The following is a 10,000-nucleotide window of genomic DNA, read 5'->3' on the forward strand; positions in this document are numbered from 1 at the left end:
TATATATATATATATATATATATATATATATATATATAAAGAGAGGGGAAGAGAGAGAGAGAGAGAGAGAGAGAGAGAGAGAGAGAGAGAGAGAGAGAGAGAGAGAGATAGAGAGAGAGATAGAGAGAGAGAGAGAAATAGTTAAAGAATGGAGAAGATAAAATCCGGGTTGCATATGTTTCATAGCGAGCTGAACCACGGAAGTAATAAATATCCAAGCGAGGTGTATACCGCAGACTACTCCTCGGGCCAAGGGAATCTTGATTATATGAAGTTTACGTTGTCGTTAGGAGTCCCATATTAACATGCGGAGGATTCGGTTACAATGATACCAAGCAACCCTGCCTATCAAGCGTGAACTGTAAGATAATTTTTTTTTCAGCTTATCGTACTTCGATTCGGGAAAAATTCACAACTCTTCGCACCAATGAATCACAATTGCTTCTGAAAGGTGTTTTTTTAAATATTTTCTAATCGCTTAAAGCTCACTTTCTTCCTTCACCTCGACCCTTGGATCTCACATTTCTCTCTCTCTCTCTCTCTCTCTCTCTCTCTCTCTCTCTCTATATATATATATATATATATATATATATATATATATATATATATATATATATAGTAGACTTACTTGCAAAAAAGGACGTGTGCGTTCAATAATGTAATAATACAAAGAATATATATACATGTATACACACATATATATACATACTTACATCTACATGTGTATATATATGCATATCAGGGTACAGGACGTTAGAACAATAAACTACAGACAACGGAACGAACACATAGGAAAACGGAAAGCCACTTGGAATATCCCTTCATCAGCTGTCTCTATTCTATCTAGACGTTTCGAAGATAAGACAGAACGTACTCTAGAATAGTCTCTTCCTGAGTACTGGATCAACCCACTACACAGAGGATTCCAAGGTGGCAAACACAAACCAAGACAGGAAAAAATGGACAGTGAAAACAACATTCAAAAGCCGTACGGCCAAACGCAAATCTGAGGTAGAACGCTAGTAGTTCGTCTTGCCTTCACAGCGGCTGGAGTGAAAAGAAAGTTGACCACAGGTCACACGAGAGCAGAGAGGATGGTGGAGGGAGGAAGTGGAACAAGGAGGAAGAGACAGAAGGGTATAGCAGTGAAGTAGAGGCCAGGACAGAGGGATAGATAGGAAGATAGAGGAAGACAGATAGATAAATAGATAGAGAGGATGGTGGAGGGAGGAAGTGGAACAAGGAGGAAGGGACAGAAGGGTATAGCAGTGAAATAGAGGCCAGGACAGAGGTATAGATAGAAAGATGGAGGAAGACAGATAGATAAATAGATAGAAAGATAGATAGATAGACAGATAAATAGATAGATAGATAGAAAGATAGAGTCACGTCAGAATAATAGTAGACTTACTTGCAAAAAAGGACGTGTGCGTTCAATAATGTAATAATACAAAGAATATATATACATGTATACACACATATATGTACATACTTACATCTACATGTGTATATATATATGCATATCAGGGTACAGGACGTTAGAACAATAAACTACAGACAACGGAACGAACACATAGGAAAACGGAAAGTCACTTGGAATATCCCTTCATCAGCTGTCTCTATTCTATCTAGACGTTTCGAAGATAAGACAGAACGTACTCTAGAATAGTCTCTTCCTGAGTAGTGGATCAACCCACTACACACATATATATATATATATATATATATATATATATATATATATCTGTCTGTCTGTCTGTCTCTCTCTCTCTCTCTCTCTCTGTATATATATATATATATATATATATATATATATATATATATATATATATATATATATATATATATATATATAAAGAGAGGGGAAGAGAGAGAGAGAGAGAGAGAGAGAGAGAGAGAGAGAAATAGTTAAGGAATGGAGAAGATAAAATCCGGGTTACATATGTTTCATAGCGAGCTGAACCACGGAAGTAATAAATATGTATATCGTCGTTCGTTATTGATCGTACGGGTGCATCTCTTAGTGGTTTATGTGTTGCACTCACGATTAAAAGCTCAGCGCTTTATGTTTCTGAGCAAAACACTTTATTTCATCCGACGGTGTGGCACACCTGTGCACCAAATGCAGGAAAAGTCAATTGGATGGAAGGGAGGGAAATAAATGTAAGGCGTAACCACTTGATCATTATAAACAAATCTTCTTTTGTTGCAGGCTATTTTGCAAGAAAGTGCAGGACCCTCATCTAGCGTACACGACAAGAGAGTTCACAATAATTATTGAACGCTGTGTAAGTGTCACTGGTTATTGACCACTGTATAAATATGGTCTGCCATTGATTACTCTATAAATGTCGTATGTCATTGATCACTGAATGAATGTCGGTTGTTGATGATTACTGAGAATGTACTGTCTAGCACTATAAGTATATCTGGTCATTGATTTATATATAAACTAGCTCCTGTGGTGAGCTCCATTGGGCCTTGGGCCCAACAATGACACTTTATGCATTGCGTATATATTAAATTTTATTAAACTTTACCAATATTTTTCAAGCAATGAACAATTTTCATCAAAACAATATAATTTGTCGACTTGGAACTTATGGCAAAGCTGCAAGATAAACAACATTTTTTGTCTTCCCATTTGGGGGCAGTACAATTTTTTTTCTGTCTAACCTCTCTCTCTCTCTCTCTCTCTCTCTCTCTCTCTCTCTCTCTCTCTCTCTCTCTCTCTCTCTCTTTCTTTCTGTTGATTGTTTTCAACCATCACCATCACTAGTACCACCACCATCGCCACCACAACTGCCATACACACACCATTCAAACTTCTGACGCCACCACCATTAGTACCTTTGATTTCGCCGCCTTCCCCTCCACCACCATCACCACTGTCTTTCACATCGCTCACTATCACGTTCATCTCTGACTGCCTCGGCTACCACCACCACCACCACCACCATCACCACCACCACCACCACCACCGTCGCCTCCACCTCTATCACAACTACAGCTCATACTATTACTATCAACCCATTACCATCACAATCGTCAATCTACTACCACCCTCACTGTCTCTATGCCTACTATTATTCTCACCCCTTCACGAGGAATAGTGAGAGGGGGTCAAAGTGTGACACACTGACACACAGAAATTCGTTTTGGTATTTATTATTATAGATGTGATCTGAGTTGTTCATTATTGAATGAATATTGTTTGTCACTGATCGTTGTATAAATATCATCTGTCATCAATCACTATATATATATCGTTTATCGATGACGACTGAATAAATTCCGTTTGTTATTGACTCCTTTATAAATATTCTGTGTCATTGATTATTGTCTTAATGTTGTCTGTTACTGATCACTATATAAAATGCCGCATCTATCAGGTAAAATTAAGCACAAGCATAGCTGTGTAGTGGCGAAAGTCGCTTTGCAGCCACGAAGTTTCGGCTCTAGTTCCACTGCGCGGTACCTTGAGAAAGTGTTTTCTACTATAGACCCAGGCCGAATAATCCGTTATGAATGAATTTGGTATGAGTAGGCTCAGCCTCGTGGTTTCCTGTTCAGCAACATCTTAGGCAAGTGATTTATACCATAGCGTCGGTGAATGGAAACTGTATGGAAGCCCGTCATATGTGTGTGTATGTATTTATATGTTTGTCTCCACCCCACCACTTGACAATCGGTGTTAATTTTTTTACGTCCTTGTCTACTAGCAGTTCGACAAAAATCATCGATAGAATAAGAACCAAACCGCGAGCTGGCAGAAACGTTAGCACGCCGGGTGAAATGCCTAGCGGTATTTCGTCTGCCGTTACGTTCTGAGTTCAAATTCCGCCGAGGTCGACTTTGCCTTTCATCCTTTCGGGTTCGATAAATTAAGTACCAGTCAAGTACTGTGGTCGATGTAATCGACTTAATCCCTTTGCCTGTCCTTGTTTGTCCCCTCTATGTTTAGCCCCTTGTGGGCAATAAAGAAATAAGAATAAGAACCAAACTCGTAAAAGTAAATAAATGAATAAGTACCGAGGTGGGTTTATTTGATTAAAGCCTTTCGAGGTGGTACCCCAGCATTGCTGCAGACCAATACCTGAAACAAGTAAAAAATAAGAGATGTAGATTTAATTGATGTGTCAAAAGTGTCATCTGTCAACGATCACTACTTCTTTCTACTATAGGCACAAGGCCTGAAATTTAAGGGGAGGGGACTGGCCAATTATATCGACCACAGTGTTTCACTGATACTTAATTTATCGACCCCGAAAGGATGAAAGGCAAAGTCGACCTCGGCGAAATTTGAACTGCGAACATTGCGACTATATATTGTTCTACTAATGACTGTATAATTTCATCTGTGATTGATCTTTGTATAAATGCCAAACAATATCACTATATCTCTATATAAATTTCATCTCTCTGATGACTGTATAATTCCATCTGCGATTGATCTTTGTATAAATGTCAGCTATATCATTACATCACTACATAAGTGTCGAGTTACTGATGACTGTATAACTCCATCTCCGACTGGTTCCTATATAATTGTCAACTACATCATTATATCACTATATAAATGTCGTGCCACTGATGATTTGTACAGGTTCATCTGTGACTGATCTCTTTATAAAATGCCAACTATATCACTATATCCCTATATCCATATATAACGCTCTTCTGTCACTAAACACTCTATAAATATTTCATTCTACAGATTACTGAAGATATAGCATGTTATTGGTCACTTTGAGAATTGTCGTCTGCCAGTAATCGCTGCAAAAATGTCGTTAACAGCAGATAGCTTTACCACCACTACGTGTATCCCCAGCATTTCAATCAATATTTTTATAAAAGTCAAACTTCTAGAATTGCCACTGCAAAACATCTGTAGTGATCTCCGCTGCAACCATTACCACAACCGTAGCTACAAGCACCTCCTCCATATTCACTACCAACATCACCACTATCAAGACCTTCAACACTTCCACTACTCATGATGCCACCACTACTATCATATCACCACCGCCACCACCACCACCTTCCTCACCATCACCACCACCTTCCTCACCATCACCACCACCTTCCTCACCATCACCACCACTTTCCACACCCTCACACAGCCATCGTCACTGCCGCCACCACCACCGCCGCCGCCGCCACTGCCGCCGCCTCCACCGCCGCCTCCACCGCCGCCTCCACCACCGCCTCCACCGCCACCACCGCCGCCGCCACCGATGCCACCACCACCGCCGCCACCGATGCCACCACCACCGCTGCCACCGCCACTGCCACTGCCGCCGCCGCCACCACCGCCCACATTGCCGCTGCCACTGCCACCGCCTCCGCTGCTACCGCCGCCACCGCCACTGCCGCCATTTCTCATGTATTAAAGGAACGACGTAAAAATAACTGACAGCACCGGTAGAAATCGAACCTATTTCCTCCCGACCGCAATGCTAGTGTGACAATCGATGTGGGTCAGGTTAACCTGGGATGGTAGCAGAACAAGTGTCATGCTAGTAAGACAAGTATGGATCGATCCCAAAACATTAAACCAGTAGAGGATATGGGGGTTATATTGATTTTTAATCCTTAATTGACAAACACGCACATAACCAGATACTCACACACATGCATGCGTACACACAACCATATACACATACATATGCAAGCATATACACATACATATGCTCATATAGTACAAGCATGAACAGATTTATATACATATACATACAAATACTTTCATGTTATATGTACACCTATATGCAAACATATACACACTCACAAGCACATATGCATGTACACATACCTACAAGTGTATGAATGTGGTATGTGTGTGAGTGTATGTGTGTGTGCATATATTTATGTATGTATGTACATATAAACACACACACACATATAGATAGACACATGCATACATATTCCCGCATACACATACATATAAAGGATTACACATACATGAGTGTATGTGTGCATGTGTGTATGTGTTCATATATATATATATATATATATATATGCACACGTATTCATGCATATTCATACATACACATATACATATATATCCATGTACACGCCTACATATATTTAAATACTCTTACATATACATCACTCACACATACATTCGCACACACACATACACACATACATATGTACACCCGTACATATTCACATATAGATACACGCGAAAGACCTGGATTGTAACATCAAACCAACATCTCTATGAGAGAAGAAAAAAAAGCCCAATAGATTTCTTGTTCAAGTTTGTGAACACGAAAATAAAATCATTCTTAGAATAGTTAAGGAAACTGAGAAAAAAATGTAAGACAATATGAGAAGGAAAAGAAATGCAGGCTGGCATTGAATTCTCTCCAAGGAACGTTGGAAAATCGTACTCAACACAACAAAGACAACAGATAAACGAGTTCACTCAAAAGGTTGTATTTTGAAATAAAAACTGCAGCCCATAGAGGGAATAAACAACAATGAAAGTCAAGCATGAAGGACTGGAAAGTTTATAACATCTCATCTTAAAGGTTAATTCTGTGCAACCCAGGTGGAAGAAATTCACACCATGCTCCTTCCTAAATAACAGTCGAAAAGTATCGGATGACAATAAATATAAATTATGCAAAGTCAAAACTGAAGATTATAGCTACACCATTTGCGAACTGTGAGAGAATGTCATCGAGTTCATACGTTTGCTGAAGGTCATGATGAGATAGCTAGAATAATATGGAACAGAATAAGAAACTTACTTAGTACTTAGGTTTGTCATGAGCCCAAGGATTCATAAGGCCGGAGTTTCGCCGGGTTTCCATTACAACACCCACTTCCCTTGGATGGGACGCTAGTCCGTTGCAAGAATAAGACAAAATAAAACCAATGAAAATGAAAACATTGAAATCGATGAGTTATATAAATATTTGTAGACCTTGAACATGGAAACTGGAACCAGATTCGAACGGAACCGTTTTGGTTAGTTGACTGGGACTATAAAATGGAAGCATTCTCTGTGGTGCAAGTTAGCTGCCGACATGAAATCAGCGTTGTAAGAAATACACTGATGAAAGAAGATATCTAGGACCATTTTATGAGGAGTTCACAAAACCTTAAATAAATTTTCAGCTTTATAACTATTATTATTGAAGCTTAAAGCAATAGGATATGTAGTAACCCCCATGAATTGAAGTATGGCTAAACTTGGATTTTTGGAGATAGAAAGTCGCTCTATTATTCATACCACTCAGATGAATACGATATCTGGGAAATAAAATAAGCAAATTCTTCTTAAATTTTAAGAGGTAAATAATTTTGGAAAGGATCACATGAAGAACAAAGCGTTCTATTTTTCTTTGTTAATATCTTTTATTTTACAACCTTACCACCAAAGCAGTCAGAGACTCAAAAACAGTGAATATAAACAGATTCCAATGAGAAAGAGAAATACAAATATACATTCATGCACATACATACATACATACATACATACATACATATATACATACATATGTTCTTTTACACTTGTATTTCAGGAAATCTTTTAAAATAATGTTTGGTTGCTTGATATCATTGTACACCATAACTATCCTTCCAACTACCATCACGCAACATATCTAACAATAAATAATCTTAAAAAACCCCACCATTTTGACCATATTTGATTGATTGCTCGTCTGAGTGTCTGCTCTTGTTTCTCGTTAACCAATGAAGATAGGAAATTAAAATGTTTTTCTTTTATCTATGGTTAGTATGCAAGATAAAAAAAAGTCTTACTTACCGAAATTAAAAAGAGATAAGTTATTTGGAGTTAAAGTAATATTTCAACTGTATTCATTCTCTTGTGCTTAGAGAGCTATGGACTATACCCACAAAAGAAGGAAATCAGATATCAATAAATAAATATGTTCACACAGAGATATATAATAACACGATGCGGAGTATAATAGACAATAGAAAAAAATAATAAAATATTGACCGCGTTTGTACTTATAATAACGAGTAGCGTAAAATAGAGACAATGCTGACCATATATGTACATATAATAATTAAGCGTATGAGATATATTCAATTATTGACCACATGTGAAGCTGTAATAATTAATAGTGAAAAATATAAATACTGAGCACATACATTGATATAGCACTTTGTAATGAAAAATGATAATATTGCATTGTTGACAGGATCCAGAGACGTTTACAAGTGAGTGAATTGAAGAACACTGGGCTAAGAAAACTTGACGGAGAAGGAACGTAAAGAAGAAGGTCATGGAGACAGGGCAAGAAACACGTGACACCACGTCGGTGGCTGAAGACCTGAGTGCCTTAGCTGTGAATCGGTTAGCGGATCTTGGAAGTGTTCTGGGCAATGATGGAAATCGACGTCAAATGTAGAATAGGAAAGGAGATATTATTTAAACGAATGTACAAAATCTGCTCCGTGGATTCACTGAACATTAATATCAAGATTTACCAGTATTATACCATCGTATTACCAAGCAAAATATCGAAGAAAACTGCGAAAATCACCAAAAACGACGGGTGCCTTTTACGAAAAGTATTTAAAGAAAATCCTGAGAATTTCGTTCAATAATCATATCAGAAATGAAGAAGTCTTAACAAGAGCATTATCTCGAAGACTCCGTGAAATGATAACGGAACGAAGAATGTAGCTAGGATGGTTACTCCTGTGGAAGCCAGGTCTTTGGTATACAAAAGCAGCCCAGAGTTGGATATCAACAGAAATAAGAAGCCAAGGAAGATCATAAGCCATGTGGTGTCGAAACCTTCAAGTAGGATCTGACAGCTGTCAAAGGACGCTGGGAAAACTAATATAAAATAGACTAATACGGAATACGTACGTAATGATTAGAGAAGGATTAATAGAAAATAGACAAATACTGACAGTCTATGCAGATGCAGGAGGCGGATTAAGGAGAATAGATAAATAAGGACATATGAAGAGGTGCCGGAAGCATTAACAGAAAATAGATAAACACTGACCTTATATGTATATAAAATTTAATAAAAATTTTGTCTTGTTAATCAATATTTATTCTGATTATGCAACTAAAGCTATATTTATTCTGATTGTGTAACTAAAAGCTAAGTGGTAGAACTTATGTCCCATTACAGATTGCATTGAATTGATGTACAGTTTCGGTCAGTATTGCAGTCCTAACTGTACTAATTTTTCTCTGTGTTACACTTCTACAATTGCCGCCTGTATTAACAATTATAAGTGTACAATTTTCCTCAGTATTACAGTTACATATGTACAATTTCTGTCTGTATTAGTTACATCAATACAATTTCTGTGTATTAGAAGTCACACCTGTACAGCTTCTGCGTGTGTTATAACCACAACTCCAGAGTTTCTGCATCTTGCACGGTCATAAGTGTACAGTTTCTGTATGACAGTTTCACATGTAGAAATCCTGTCTGTATTATATGTACCCTTGTACAATTTCAATTCATATTACAGTTACATTTGTGCAGATTCTCTGTATTAGAGTAACGTCTGTAAGCAGCAGTCATATATGTAGTTTCTTTAACGTAAAAAAGTTGTACAGTTTTTGCCTAAATGACAGTCAAGTTTCTGTCTATAATATAGTCAAAGCTGTCAATTGATGTTTTAAACTACCACAGCTGTACAATTTCTCCGCATATTACTGTTACAGCTGTACAGTTTCTGTCCTTGTTACAGTCATGGCTGTATAGTTTTTGACTCTATTACAGTCATCTGTATACAGTTTCTTATTTCTTTATTGCCCACAAGGGGCCAAGCATAGAGAAGACAAACAAGGACAGACAAAAGGATTAAGTCGATTACATCGACCTCAGTACATAGCTGGTACTTAATTTGCCGACCCCGAAAGGATGAAAGGCAAAGTCGACCTCGACAGAATTTGAACTCAAAACGTAACGGCAGACGAAATACCGCTAAGCATTTCGCCCGGCGTGCTAACGATTCTGCCAGCTCGCCGCCTTATCTATATACA

At 38.0% G+C, this 10,000-nt stretch overlaps 1 long non-coding RNA gene across 2 annotated transcripts in view; it reads right to left on the bottom strand.

The window, feature by feature from the left end:
• The window catches only part of LOC106871603 (uncharacterized), a 22,752-nt gene that overhangs the window by 7,573 nt on the left and 5,179 nt on the right, over positions 1–10,000 (bottom strand). For both annotated transcript variants that reach the window (XR_001409674.2, XR_001409675.3), the window contains exons 2-3: positions 7,781–7,862; positions 4,033–4,096 (exon numbers count right to left, since the gene is read on the bottom strand). This is a non-coding gene — a long non-coding RNA (uncharacterized LOC106871603). The remainder of the gene's footprint in view (positions 1–4,032; positions 4,097–7,780; positions 7,863–10,000) is intronic.

This window comes from Octopus bimaculoides, chromosome 4 (genome assembly GCF_046866305.1).
Source record: "Octopus bimaculoides isolate indiv1 chromosome 4, ASM4686630v1, whole genome shotgun sequence".
Classification (NCBI taxonomy): domain Eukaryota; kingdom Metazoa; phylum Mollusca; class Cephalopoda; order Octopoda; family Octopodidae; genus Octopus; species Octopus bimaculoides.